The sequence below is a fragment of the Eumetopias jubatus genome, unplaced genomic scaffold (genome assembly GCF_037043125.1).
Source record: "Eumetopias jubatus isolate StellerSeaLion01/CBP00866 unplaced genomic scaffold, mEumJub1_p1.0 scaffold_9, whole genome shotgun sequence".
Taxonomy (NCBI): Eukaryota; Metazoa; Chordata; class Mammalia; order Carnivora; family Otariidae; genus Eumetopias; species Eumetopias jubatus.
In genome coordinates, this window is record NW_028274815.1 from 36,071,005 (window position 1) to 36,085,594 (window position 14,590).

Here is a 14,590-nt window from a genome sequence, read left to right on the forward strand (position 1 = left end):
ATGAAAGGCGGACTCTGTTACTTACAGCTTCAAACGGGAGCAGCCTGCCGGGCAGGGCTGCATGGGGGCTTGCAGCCGGGGCCAAGGTGACCGGCGGCTGGAGCTGGTGGGGGCCGCTCGGGGGTGGCCAGTGGGGTGGGGATAGCTAGCTAAATTGAGCTCCCTATGGATCGCCTAATTTGAATTATCTTGCAGGGGTCTGAGAAAGACAGCCTAAAGGGCCGCTGAGGGGCCGTGTCCAGTTGTCCAGTATGCAGCCTTGGGGATCAGGGCTGGTACATAATGTCCAGAGTAGGAAAGCCCCAGAAGGGAAGTAGAAGGAGGGGCTTAGCTGCTCAAGGAGGGCAAGTGGCCAGCCTCGAGCCAGGGCTTCAAAACTGGCTCCAGACAGCATTAAAAAATAAAAAACCCAAAACACTGTGTTACAACTGGTGCGGGTGGCCGGGGCCTCTTCTAGGGCTGGGAGAGGACTAGCTCAGCACCCCTGGGACCTGCTCACTGAAATGCACTAGATGGAAAGCTCTGGTCTGTGTCAATCGTGGTAAAGCAATTCCCAGTTATTAGCTCAGGCCTGGGCAGGTGCCACAACCCTAGTCCATTATAAAATTCATTTGTTCAGTTCATTTGTACATTTATGCCACTCATATGTATTGAGTCCCTACTCTTTCCCAGGCATGGTTGTGGGCACTGGGAAAGTTGCACTGGACAGAACAAAGGCCTTTCTTCATGGAGCTTACTCTCTAGTGGGAGAGGTCTCCTGTGGTGGGGGAGGGTGTTTGAGACCCTCCATTCATTCTGTTGGAACTGACACCTGATCCTTGGGGGTGGGCTGGAGCTGGGTCTTCCTTGGGAGGGTTGTTTGGCTAGGAGGGCCCGAGAGGGGGGAGTGAGCAGTTAGGCCATTGACGTCCCTCCTAGTTTCACCAGCTGCCAAGGTGGTACATGATATGAGGCCATCGTTTCAGGCCTTACACCACCACGGGATGCTCCTGTGATGTGACTTTTTTATGTCTTTGGATCTTATTATTGAAGATATGATGCTTGGAGCTATGGCAGCCTCCCTGAGATAATGAGGGGAAAGCCATAGAAACAACAGAGAGGCTGACCTTGGAGCCAGCTGTGGTTGAGCTACAGAATTAATCAACCCTGAGGTGCTATGGCTCCAGTCTTTTTATTATGTGAGCTATGGCACTACATTTCTCATACTTTAAGCCATTTTGGGTTGGGAATTCTGTTCCTTGCACTCAGAAGCAGCCTGATTCAGTGTTCGTACTGCATGATTCTACGCATCTCAGGGGCCCAGACTCTACAGCACCAAGGAACTTAGAGCAGTGTATGGGTTCCCTTTGTCTCTCTGTATGTCTGTTGTGCCATTTATACAAAAAAATCCAACAAAACCCAATGTCTCACTGGAGGGTACTTGTGGGGAAAGAAATCCACTGGGGGCCTACCCAGCCCTGGAGAGCCTGGGAGTGGTCCGCTAGGAAGAATGTCCCCTGTCTGACAGGACTTGGAGGTCAGCAGCGCTAAAGTGGGTCACAAGCCATCCTAGCAGTGGGAGAGCTCAGCTTTGGCACGCACACTTAACCAGACAAGAGGAAACTATAGAAGAGGGGAATGTCCTCTCTTTTGTCAGTAAAGACCTGAAGACCCAAAAGGTCTAAGCCCTGAGCACCAATGACCTGACCCCTGGGCCACAAGGGGGCACTGCACCCAGGAAGTAGGGGAGTTTTGTAAGGGGTGAGGCCCTGGAGACCTGTCCTAGGGCCAGAGAAAACTCACCTGTGCACAGGTTGGTGATTGGGGCACTCCCTCGTGGCCCGTGACTCCTAGGCAAGATTGTTGGTATAAGACGTTTATGTCGAGAGCCATGTCCCACCTCCCCTTCTGAGAATTAGAGGGTGGAAGTAGATCTTTACTGAGCACATACGGGCTTTCTACCCATGATCATAGATCTTCACACCTAACCTATAAACAAAGAAAGTGATGTTCAGAGAGGCCAGTGACTCCCTAAGCCCACACACCAGGGAAGAGGTAGAGCCTGGTTGAAATCCATGTCTGACCCAGAATGCAGAGTCCCCTCCCCCCCACCACCACCCTGGGCACCATCCTGGGTATCCAAAGCCTTGGGCAGTGGTTGCAGTGGTCGCAGTGGCCCTGGATGGGACAAGGGCAGGCTGGACCATTACCTGGCTCCTGAGCCTCAGTCTCCCCATCTGTAAAGTGGGGGTGGCACAGCTCCTAAGAATTGAGTTGGATGTGTCTGGTGTCCGACACAGAGCAGCACTTGACCACTGCATGACCTGTCTCCTGGTGGACTGCCTCTTTTAAAATTCCATTTATCAGAAGAAAAAGAGGAGGAGGCCAAGCTGATGATGGCATCATGGAGTCAGGCCCAAGGCCTTCAGGCAAATCACAGATGACTCCATCATCTTGCTTCCGCAACTGCAAGGCCCAAGGAGAAGGCCTGGGGCCTCCCCGCCGCCAATACGCTGATAGCTGGGACAACTGTGTCCACGTAGGGGTGGGGCTGCCCACAGCCTCCAGCGTTTATAGCCTGGCCATAGACTGTGGAATGTGATCTGGGTTTCCATCACTCCTCAGCTGGAGCAGAACTGGCCATCACCAGCCCACGCTGGGCCAGGCCACCGGGCACCCAGTGCCTTTAACACTCCATCTGTGCTGGACTGGTTGGCCTGGAGCCCGGGGAACCCACAGCAGGACTGAGGGACTCGGAGGAGGGGGGGTCCCCCCTGCAGCACCAGAGGCAGAGTGCTCGTGAGAGGCCTGATCTAGCTGACGGCCTCCGGAGTGGATAGCATGTGCGGTGGTTGTGGTGCAGGGACTCAAGGGGGCTAAGGAATTGGCCCTCGGTGGGCACTGTGAGGTCACATAGCATGAATTCAAGTCCACTGCTTGGCCTGGAAGCTGTGGCAAGTCACTGCACTCCGCTAAGCCCAGCCCCCTCACCTGTGAAGTAGGCTCGCGGTACCTCCCCTCGGGGTTGCTGAGGGATTGGATAAGTCTTTCTTGCCTCGTTCCCATCTCAGATGAGTGGCTACTATGGGAGAGCCTCAGGCCCTGGCTATGATCCAGAGAGCCTTCCCATCTCTCCCACACAGCCTGCCTCCCCCTGGCCCAGGACAGCTTCGTCTCCACTCCCCAAACCCTGCTCCTCTTGCGGGCTCCTCCAAGAAGCTTCCAGCCCTCAGGAGCCTCAGGGCACAGACTGGATACACTCATTTGCGACATTATTTTGCCCACAGTGGGAGCCAAATGCAGCAGTGTGGAGTCACAGAGGACTATTTTCTGATTGAAGGAGGCCTTGTGATGCGCCTGTCTCATGGCCTGGGTATCTTCCAGGCCTGCTTCCACTTTCTCTTCTTCTGGCCTGTGCTCAGCAGAGATCTCGCCCCTTGCCACATCCCCTCACCCCATGCTCACTCTCCACAAGGCCTTCAGGGGCAGAGGTGTGATCGGCAGATTGTGTTTTCCCAAAATTCGTATGTTGAAGTTCTTACCTGCGATGGGATTTGGAGTGGGGACTTCGGGAGTAATGAGGTTTAGCAGAGGTCATTAGGGTGTGGCCCCACCTGGTTCTGTGGGGCTCCCAGACCTCTGTCTGAACCACAGAGCTAGATTCTGCCACAAACTGGCAAAGTGGTCTCTGGGTCTCAGTAATGCAAATTTGAGATGATTATTTGTACACTCAGTTTGCCAGGTATACACAACACATAGCTATGCTTATTGCCAGGGCCCCTCCCAGGGCCATGGAAGGGCCTGGAAGCTGAGACCTCGCATCTTCGTGGCAAATCCTCCCCCACTCCTGCTCGAGGCCATCCAACCTTACAAATAACTGAAGAGTAGATTTATTAAATAACAGGATCCATGATAGATTTTGAAATGACAGCCTTCATAATGAAAAATTAAGAGCAATAGATAAAAATAGTGACTCCGGGGGAGAAATCAGGTCTTCTCTTACTAGACTTGCCCTGTTCTAATCATGGCTTTGGGGTCACTCTGGCTCCCTCTGGCCAGCCCCCTGCAGGAAGCCTCCTCTCTGGCATCTTTAACCACCCGTGACAAAGGTTTATGGTGCAAAGTTAACTCTGCTTACAAGTTTAATATCCAATTCATGAAACTCACAAAAACCTAGTTTTTACTTAAGCATTTAATGTTAGCCAACAAATGTTTAGATTTTACATATTTTATCTTATATATTTAACAATTTAGGTGTGCCTTTATTTCTTGATAATTAAATACCCGTAAGCCCTTAAAATTGTATCTATAAATATGATAGTTTTTATTTTCCTTTTATATATTTCAGTTATTTGATTTATATAAAATCTTCCTGAATATTAACTAACTCTCATAAACCTAAAAAATTAAATTTAGAAATACCATGTGTTTTAAGTTCTCTCAAATATATTTTTTAAAGATTTTATTTTTACGTGATCTCTACACCCAACATGGGGCTCGAATGTACAAGAGTCAGATGCTCCACCGACTGAGCCAGCCAGGCGCCCCAACTTCTCTCAAATATTTTAACATTGTTGGTAAATTTCGGATGCTTTGACTTAAAATCACAGACCTCAACTGATGACACATGTTCCTCTTTACTAAGCCAAATTCTTTTAAACTTGACAAGACACCTAGAACATGAGATATGCACACATTTACATGAACAATTATTACGAGTTTGATTCATTCTCAAATGGTTCTGTACTTCATTCTAAACCTTCCTAGGATGTGGTTGCGTAGACAGGGAGGAGCAGAGCTGGGGTGGGAGCGAAGGTGCTGGTGGGGGTGCCCAGCAGACCTCAGTGGCCGGCAGCCCATGCTCAGGGCCCGGGGCTGATGCCTGCCTGGGGAGGCTGCTCCCCGGTCAAGGTGTCACAGGAACAGAGGGCCTGGGGCTGGGCTAGAGGGGGTTTCGTCACACTTGCCTTGCAGGTATTCTGGGATCTGCCATGTGGAAACTACAATGTGGACCTACAGTAATGTAGGAAGATGTTCTTGGAGTGGATACGGTATGAAGCCCTTTGGCTTCACATGTGTGCAGCAGGTGTGACCCTGGAAATGTCATCGGAGGCCCCATAGACGGTAGATGCCGCATTTCATGGGAGGGGCTGGACCCTAGAGCCTAGAATGAGGGGCCAAGTGCAGTCTATTAGAAGCTGAGAAGTCTGGTTCTCCACTTGACCATCGGAGGATGCAGAGGATGTTAGGGCACAGGTGGACAGCTGGTCTCAGGGGCTTTAAGGAGCCTGTTTGAAGAGTTTAACCTGTGACCCCCAGGTGGGAGGGGCATACAGACTGGTCTCAGATTCAAGCTTGAAGAATCCAGAGAGTGAGTGACAGGCTGGCAGTCTGCCTTCATGTTGGAACCCAAGTGGGTCATGGCAAAGGATGCCAGAAAAGTTCGCCATGGGCCAGACAGGGGCTAGGCAGCAAGGGAAGGGGCTGGAGTGGTTTTAGCTCCTGCGGCAAGAGGACCCCGTGGAGGGGCTGGGGAGGGGTGTGGCAGTTGGCAGCCCCAGTTTCTCCAGAAAGCAGCCGAGGTGGCCAGAGCCACATCCTCCTCATTGAGGGTCTGCAAGCCAAAGGTTCACAGCGAAGCCCCTGAAGGGCAGGGAGGAGTAGGGGTGGGGAATCGCCGCAAAAATCATGAGAACACCTGTCTGAGAAAGCCCGTGCCAGATCGCACCACGGGACCTGTCTCCTATAGTCCTTCCCACTGCCATTCTGTCCTCTTTCCAGGAGGGTCAGAAACTATGTGAGCAAGCAGGGGCGTGAGGAAGAGGGGAGAAGACCACCATGCCACCCCTCCCGGGCTACAGCAGGTTGGAGCAGAGGAGGGTGGGATACAAGTGGGGTAGGAGCCAGGCGTTATCACCTAAGAAATGACCTGACACCCTGCTGGGTTTTCCACCAGGTAAGAACTAGCACCGAAGAGTGAATTAAAGGGACAGAGGGAAGTTAAAATGCGGCTGCTTGTTGATCGCTCTGCTCATCCGTAGGAAGGGATGGGCATGGTAGGAAAAACAGAGATGTTCTCTCTTCCTCACTTTATCTTTTCTTCCATCTGATAACTGTTCTCTCTGCCCCCCTCCACCCCCACCCCTTTTCTTCTGCCCAGGACCAGTGTGCAGAGGAACTAGAAGACGAAGACAGAATCCTAGGCCACCAGAGTCCTGTGAGGGTGCCGCCCTGGGCAGCCACTCTCTCCCTGTGTGTCTTTGTGCTGGGAACCCCACCTGTGCTTCCCCGATGGGGTTTTCTGTTTTGCTGGCCTTTTGCAGCTCAGCTCCGGGCCGGCGGCTGTCTACCCACCCTGAATTCCCCTGGGGGAGGTCTTCGTGCCTCTCTGGTCCTCCATGGCCCCTTGGAGATCCCATTCCTACGGCTGCCCCCGGCTGGACCCCGGTGTCCGTGGAAGGCTGTGTGCCCTCCATTGCTCTCTCTCCTCCCTCTGCTGTAGAGGCAGCTCCCGCTATAGGTCTTGCTCTTCGATTTTCCGGGCCCAGACCTGGTGCTGCCCACCTCCCTGCACTCCAGGGGACCCAGCCAAGTTCTGTGGCAGTTCTCTTCATGTCCCCCTTGGTTTGGTTTGGGAGCACCCTCCTCCCTTCCCCTCCATCGTCCAAGTGGGCAAGGGGCTGATAGTAGCAGCAGGGCGCCCCTTTGGTGAGTCCAGCTGGCTGGACCTCCTGTCATGGGGATTCTTGGCCGACTCTGCTCTCCATGGACTTGCCAAGACCCCACTGTCACCCTGTCACATTTACAAATACAGCCAGGGAGGGCACGCCTGCACCAAAATATTAACGTTGGCCGCCCCCGGCTAGGAACATTCCAGGTGATATTTCATTTCACTTTTGCATCTTGGAATGTTCTAAAATATTTTTTAACAGACTCTTTTTTTAAAGATTTTATTTATTTATTTGACAGAGACACAGCGAGAGAGGAAACACAAGCAGGCGGAGTGGGAGAGGGAGAAGCATTCTCCTTGCTGAGTAAGGAGCCCGACGCGGGACTCGATCCCAGAACCCCGGGACCATGACCTGAGCCGACAGCAGAGGCTTAACAACTGAGCCACCCAGGTGCCCCTAAAATATTTTTCAAATGCTTGCAATTTATTATTTCTAAATGAGAATTTTTTTTTTGAGAAAAGCAATGACTTCTAGGTGTTGAGTAAGGTAAGAATATGAATATTCTAGAGAACATATACATCTAGAGTGAAGTAAATGGCAGGGGTGTGTGTGTGTGTGTGCGTGCGTGTGGGTGTGCGCGTATGTGTGCATGTGTGTGTGTGGTATCTTTCTTTGCACACACACAGGTGGAAACAAGATGCTGTATATTTGGGGACTAAAACTTCTTAAACAGCACCTTTCTGGCCTTCGTCTGCTCTGCTCTGCATCATCTCCCAGGCTCCTGGCTCCTTGTGCTTTGTTGCTTGGCCAGCGGTAGGCTCTGGCAGGATACTGGAAGGTGGGGGACAGTGGCGGGGAGAAGCCACTGTTCTTGCCCTCTGCGAGGGAAGTGGTTCCAGCTGCCACAGGCAGTTGTGGGCACCAGGGGCTTCTGGTGGTTTCCCCCTTGGCAGCTGGCCCCCTGCCGCAGGGTCAGCAGTGATGCCCTCCTGGGATGCGGGGTCACCCCCTCGCCTCATGTGCCCCCCCGGCCCTCAGGGCTGTGTCGACTTCCTGCAGTTACTAATCCCTGGGTTACCTCTCATCGCCCTTCTTTACTCCTTCAGCCCTTCAAACCATTTGTCACAGGTCCCTGAATTAAGTCCTCTCTCTGTGCAACACCTAACGTGGTTTCTGTTTTCCAGACTGGACTCTGGCCAACTCAGTTAGCCAAGCGTGTGGCCGACGTCAGGGGGTCTCTACACGGCCATGGCAGCCTTCTTGTCGCTCTCCACTCTGCAGCCCTCACTGTCCCTGCCACGGCTCGGGTTCTCTGTCCCCCACGGGGAGCAGGCAGGCCGTCCTACAGCGGAATAGCTGGTCCTCGGCTAGCGTGGCCCTGGGCCTGCCACAGCGAGGCGCTCCCAGGCCGGGACTCCTCGTCTCCAGCACCTCACATCCTGTGCCTTGCCTGGCCCTGAGAAGCCCCTGCTTCTTCCTCTCCCTCTGCCCCACGCCCCTCATGTTCTCTCTCAAGTGCGCTCTCTCACTCTCAAGTTCATAAATAAAATCTTAAAAAAAAAAGAATATTAAATCTTCTGACCCATTAAACATGGTATGTCTTTTATTAGATTTTTAAAATTTTGTCTCAACAATGTTTTGTAGTTTTCAGTGTACAGATCTGGTACTTTTTATATTCCTAAGTATTTTATTCTTTTTTGATACTATTGTACATGGAATTGTTTTCTTAATTTTATTTTGGGTTATTTGGTGCTAGTGTATAGCCAGCAATCACGTTTTTTTAAATTTTATTTATTTATTTGACAGAGAGAGACACAGTGAGAGAGGGAACACAAACAGGGGGAGTGGGAGAGGGAGAAGCAGGCTTCCCGCCGAGCAGGGAGCCCGATGCGGGGCTCGATCCCAGGACCCTGGGATCATGACCTGGGCCGAAGGCAGATGCTTAACAACTGAGCCACCCAGGTGCCCCAGCCAGCAATCACTTTTCATGGGCCTTTGATCAACGTTCAGCTTGAGTTGAAAACTTAGTTAAGGAAACCTAGTTAATACCTTCCAGTATTTTAAACTGTTTTGATAAGTTTAATATACATGTTTTTCTTCTTAAGTATGTCAGTGGTCTCATAAAGTCATTTTGAGACTTTTAATTTCAAATACTGAATTTGAAATATGATGATGCATTTTACATTCTCTTAAATGTTCCAACTTAGACTTCTGCCTAAAGCCGCAGGTCTAAAGCAGGTACGCAGTTACACACAGTGTCTGAAGGTCCCAAATCTCTAATACATTACTTGCATAAAATTCCAGAGATGAGAGTCCTTCTTGACACCCAGACCCTAATAACTAAATATTTCTGAACTCATGTGCAGACCTTGCGAGACAGGCATTTGGGTGCCCGCTGGGAAGGGCAGTCACCTGCAGACCTCGAGGACAATGCCATTCACTCAGCTGAGGAATCATCTAAAAGTCTGGATCAGGAATTGATTGTAGCCCGTTCAAGCAAACAAACTTATACCAAAAAGTATGTTCCTAAATGCCAGCACGAGTTCTTTTGAAAAGGCTCTATTTTGATGTTTCATACCAATTCCACACTTAATATCTCCCCTAACATTTCTGAATTATTTTTATTATAATTCAATGTACATATAAAGATAATGTAATGAATGTTTTCACTAACTCCCATATGGTTTTCCCAGTTTGTCCCAATGTGCGATAAATCATATTATTTTCTGTGTGTTCCACGACAGCAAAAGATTGGGAAGTACGATGTAAGGGAGTTGTACTATGTGTCAGGCCGCAGACCCAGGCCACCTTACTTCATTCCCGCAGCAGAGGGGCCAGAAGGAGAGTGAACGGCCCAGGTTGAAGCCTCTGACTGCTGGGCCAACTGCTTCTCAATAAACATTTGCAAAATAAGGAATGGTCTGTAGTAGCCATTTACACTTTAGCGTGAATTTATTTCTAGAGCATCATTTCACCTCTACGTGTGAAATAAAAGGCAAATGTTTCATTCAAACTGCACCAGTCAGAGATCCCAGGAGTCTGGCTGGTTTCAGCCACACAAGTGTTTTGACCCGGGGCTGTAGAATACTCTGGCCGAATTCTGCACTGAGAACACAGGTCTCTTAGGAACTGTGACTGCACTGGAGGCCTGAGGCGAGCCAGCTGCTTCCTGGAGGAAGCCCACTGCTTTATAGACAAAGCTCCCCCCAGAGCTAGGGCCATTCATACCCTGCTTTATCTGGCCCTCTTCTGGAACCCATGGGAGGTAGGACTAGACCATTTCTCACACAACCCTGGCTGCTGTTGGCTCCTGAAGCAGGGCTGCTCTGAGCTTCAGGACCCTTCCTTACACTGTTCCCTATCCTAATGGCCCTCCCCACTTGGCTGCATCTTATCCTTTAAAACTCCAGCCTGGTGGCTCTAGGCCGGGGAAGGGTATGTGGCGGACCACTGATCATTCTGGTAACTTCCTCGAGGTCCCATTTTCTAGGAGACCCCTCGTAAATTCCTCCCCTCTATTTCCAGCTGGAGGCACTGCCTTGTCACTGTAGGACATGAGCCCTCCGGCCCCTGCCACACCCCACTCCAGGTTCTTAAGAGCAGGAGGGCTTGGCCCAGGGCCAGGCACGCAGGAGATGTATGGCAAAAACGCATGCAACAGAACTAAACCTGAATTTCTGCTGAAAGCAGACATCCTGGCTGCTCCCAGAAGGCATGTGCCCTGGCAGGGCTCTGCCCTTGCCCGAAGATCCCAGCTTCTCCCACCTCTGTGTCTCCTGAATCCATACCAAAGAAGCCTGGTTTGGCAGGGACCCCCCCCCCCAGGATTCGACTTTAGCCTCATGACCTGCCCTCTCATTACATGAAAGTGGCTTGGGTCTCCTTCCTCAATTCTCCCTTCTACCCTCCCTGTCCCCCTGCCTAGGACGAGGTAGTGGCTCCCTAGGGCCTTTGAGAGCATCCTTGCATGCCCCTCTGTACACAGAGAAGTAGACTGAGGCAGAGAGAAGGCCCGTGCCCAAGACCATGGGTGCTGGTGCACACTGGGGTGGCCCTTCCTTGGATTCAGCTGCAGAATTTCAGCTACGGGTAGGGCCAAATTGCAAGGTCCAGGCCCTGAACCACCTCCATAAGCATGTCTATTCAGGAACGCTGCAGCGGGGAGGCTGGGGAGCTGGGTCAGGCTGGGGGTGCTACCGGCAGCTTCTGGAAACCTAGGCATGTACCAGATAGACAGAAGCTAATTAAAGGAACATGATGGTTTTTAACCATGTGATGACATTGCAATTCTTCTCCTGTAACCCTGTGACATGACATCCCCCATCCCTTTAGCTGTCCCCGGGAGCTGCCATGGTAGCTCAGCTCCTGCCCAGCATGTGTCCCTCTCTGGTGCAGTCTCGCTACCAAGGGACCCAGAAGGCTCTGGGCATTTGGTGAACATAGCAGAGCAAAAGGGGTGGAGGGGTTGGTGATGGCTAGGAAGGGCATCAGACAGAAGCCCCTTCTTCCTCCATCCGGGCAGAGGAGACCTTTTCTCACGGCTTGGGCCCAGCCATCACCCAGCCACAGTGACAGTGAGGGACAGAGGGGGTCTCTGCCACACCCATCCCCTTTCCTTCAGCTCTGATTCGATAAACTACAAAGGCACAGTCTGTCTCTGGGCCTCAGTTTCCCCATGTGTGAGGCATTGGGCAAAGCTCTGAAGGCAGGAGGCCCCTCTGTGTCACTCCCTGTGCCGGAGAAGCCTTCCCTGGTGAGATACCCAAAGATCCCAGCTGGCCCGAGCCGCTTCTGCCCGACCACCTGCGGTCACCGGGCCCTCTCCTGGTATTCGAGTGGAGCCCACACGCCACCCAGTGGCGCAGCTGGGTAACTGCAGTGAGCTCTTTCAACCTGTTTCCCACGTCCATCGGGCGCCACCCGATTACGAATGATGATCCGTTAAAAGGAGTCTTAACTCCGGAAGGAGAAAGAGTTCCATCATCTTAATGACGGTGAGGTTGTTTTCTATCATTGCGGCAGGAAGGGACGTGACCTCAGGGGTGTCTCATGGGGTCCTGCCAGTTTCGATTAAACAAGTCCGTAAAGATTACGCTTCTCGGGCTCCCAAACCTACTGCTGACGCAGCTCGTCCCTGTGCCTCACAGCCGCACCTTCCCCTACGGGCGCCTTGACATTCCTACACGCTGGTATGATTACAGCTTAACCTGGCTGGACCTGGAACTAACTTCCCGTTGGCATGACCTCGCGCTGATCTCTCTCCATCTTGCCGCGCTGCACCTAGACGTTATGGTGTGGGGATACCCAGCATCCCAGCTTATGCAGAGGACATGTTTGGGAGCAGCGGCATGCTTTGCCTGAGTTCACAGAAAGATGCAGAAGCCCTCTCCTCTGGACTCTCCTCCCCGCCCTCCACCATCTCCCAATTCAGGGTCCTGGGCAGGTAGCTTGGCGGAGCTGACCTTGAGACAACTGTCCGCCGCATTTCCTTCTTCCCTGAGGTAAGAGAGGGTGCCCATGTAAGGAAACAAGGGCATGAGGAAGGAGGCAGCTGACACAGAGTTGCTGCCCCCCACTGCAGGTGTCCTCCACGCGGGGAATACAGAGGACCCTGCCCCATCACACTCAAGGCCACAGCTGCCCCTCCTGGCCCCCAATCCTCGTGCCTTCCTAGTTTGGCTCAGACAGTTTTGGAGGCCAGGTTTGAGTAGCTGCCTCAGAAGGGCTCCCCAATAGAGGGTCCTTAATACCTTTTCATTAGCCCTACTGTGTGCTGGACTCAGCACCAGCAAGGCAGCCAAACCGGGTAACTCCGATCAGACACAGCGCCACCTGGCGCGGGCCCCCACAGGCTGCCGGAGCCGGCCTGGCCCTGGTGGTGGTGACTGGGCTGTTCCTCACTGTGGATGAGGTTCTAGGGTTCTAGGATGGAAGGAGCTAAGCTGCCCCACGGGAGGCTGGGAGTAAAGGACTGAGCAGAGAAGAGCTTTTTCTGCTCAGGATGTCAGACTGTGGGTTGGAGGTGCAGACAGGAAGGACTCAGGAGCCAGCTCTGCTTTCAGTCCCTGCAGACTGGCTATGGCCTTTGCAAGTCCTCTTCCTGGTCAACCGTGCTGGGGCAGAGCTGAGACTGGTGGGGGCCGGCCAGGGAGGGTAGGGAAGAGCAATTATGGTAAAATATCCAAGAGCCAAACCCCTGCCCTTGAAGATCTCATAGTCTAGTCAAGGGAGAGCCCATAGCACATGGGGCACACACCCTGGTGCGGAGGCAACCCAAGAAGGCAGGGGACAAGAAAGATCTCCTGCAAGATTAACAAGGGCTTTTCACGTGGGCAAAAGGAACAGGGCCTTCGTGTTCCCAGGAGGATGGCACATAATGTCCAGCATGAGCACGGAGGCAACAGCAGGACCGAGCTGGCCACGGCCATCGTCCTGACACGGGGCCACCACGGGGGCAGGGAGGGACAGAATTTGATCCATGGCTGGAGGAATGGCCGAGGGTTCCTGAGGGTGGTGCCTGGCTCTGGGAACCCAGGGCCTGTGATACCCAGTGATGAGGGGCAGGCTGGGCAGTATGGCCACTGCTGTGAGCTTGGGGGAGCCGGGGCTCAGGCCTGGTCCACTGTGGGTCATGGATGGGGCGCCTTGCAGTGTGGCAAGAGAGAAGGACAGCACTCTGTGAAGAAGAGTGGGAATGGTGCAGAGGGCCAGGGTCCTCTGTGTCTACGGGGACCTCTTCACCTCCCAGGCCCGGCTAGCGCACCCCCAGCTTTGCCTAAGCTGGGAGTTTGGTTCCTGGAACTTGCACTCAAACCGTCCTTACTAAAGTGGAAATGACACAGACCCCAAGCCCTGGAGACAAACCCGGCCTCCCTTGCAGCTGCCCGAGGAGCTGGGCCCTCAAACCCTCCCCTGGGTGTTTTGGTGAAACTGCTCTCAGGATGTGTGGGATGGTGGCCAGTTCCAGCCACTAACATCACGAAAGTGACCAACTTAATACTTCTTACTGTACAAACTTTTATTTGGATGTGGCTACTTGGTAAATAGTGAACAGTAATCATCCCAGGCAATAAAATGGATAAATGGTAGCTTTTCAAGATAACACAGTGGTCAGGAAGTGAGTGGTCAACAAGAATAAGCCAGAATTTTCTCTTTGGTGGCTCCCTGTACCCGCCCCCCATCCCCCAGGAGCAGCAAAAAAAAGAAAAAAGAAAAAAGAAATTGGTACAAAACTGTAAGCCCAGAATCAGCTAAGAATAGTCCCTTTCCGTAATAATTTATCTCATTTCAAAACCAGAGCAGACACGTGCAGCCGTGGGGCCATGGCCTGCTCCCCCCGGGGCGGGAGGCCCGGTGCTCAGAAGGAAGACTGGGCTGGAACCCCTGCACAGATGAAGACAGGCCAGAGGGCGCAGCTTCCTTTTGAAAAACATTTACTTTGAGATCAAGCACCTCGATTTTATGTTTCTGTGTGCATAACGCCACACTTTCCTTTGAGAATGGCCCCAAATCACGGATGCCTTTGCATGTCGGGGTGTGTGAGCCCTTCCCCGCATGAGGCCCCACCCAGCTGGTGCCACTCGGGGGACGCAGGGGGCATGGGTGCATGTGGAAGAGCACAGACCCTGGGATGGGCGTCCTTTCTGGCCTCCCGAGATGTCCCACGTGGCGGGACAGAAGCCCACAGAAGAATCCTTGCCTGGAACGTCCTGCCTCATTTCCTTGACGGTCTTTTCTGAGGGAAAAGGTGGCTTCTAGTCCTTAGGAAACAGGTTTCTGGAGGCCTGGCACAGGCGTCCGGCAGCCTTGCGGTTTTCTGACAGGCCTGACTTGTGGAGAAGCAGGCCACCCCTCCCCCGCCCCCGTTCTCACTGCATAACAATTTTGTAGAGTCAGTCACTTATTTTCCCCACAAATCTACCCTCAAAGTTGCTTTTATG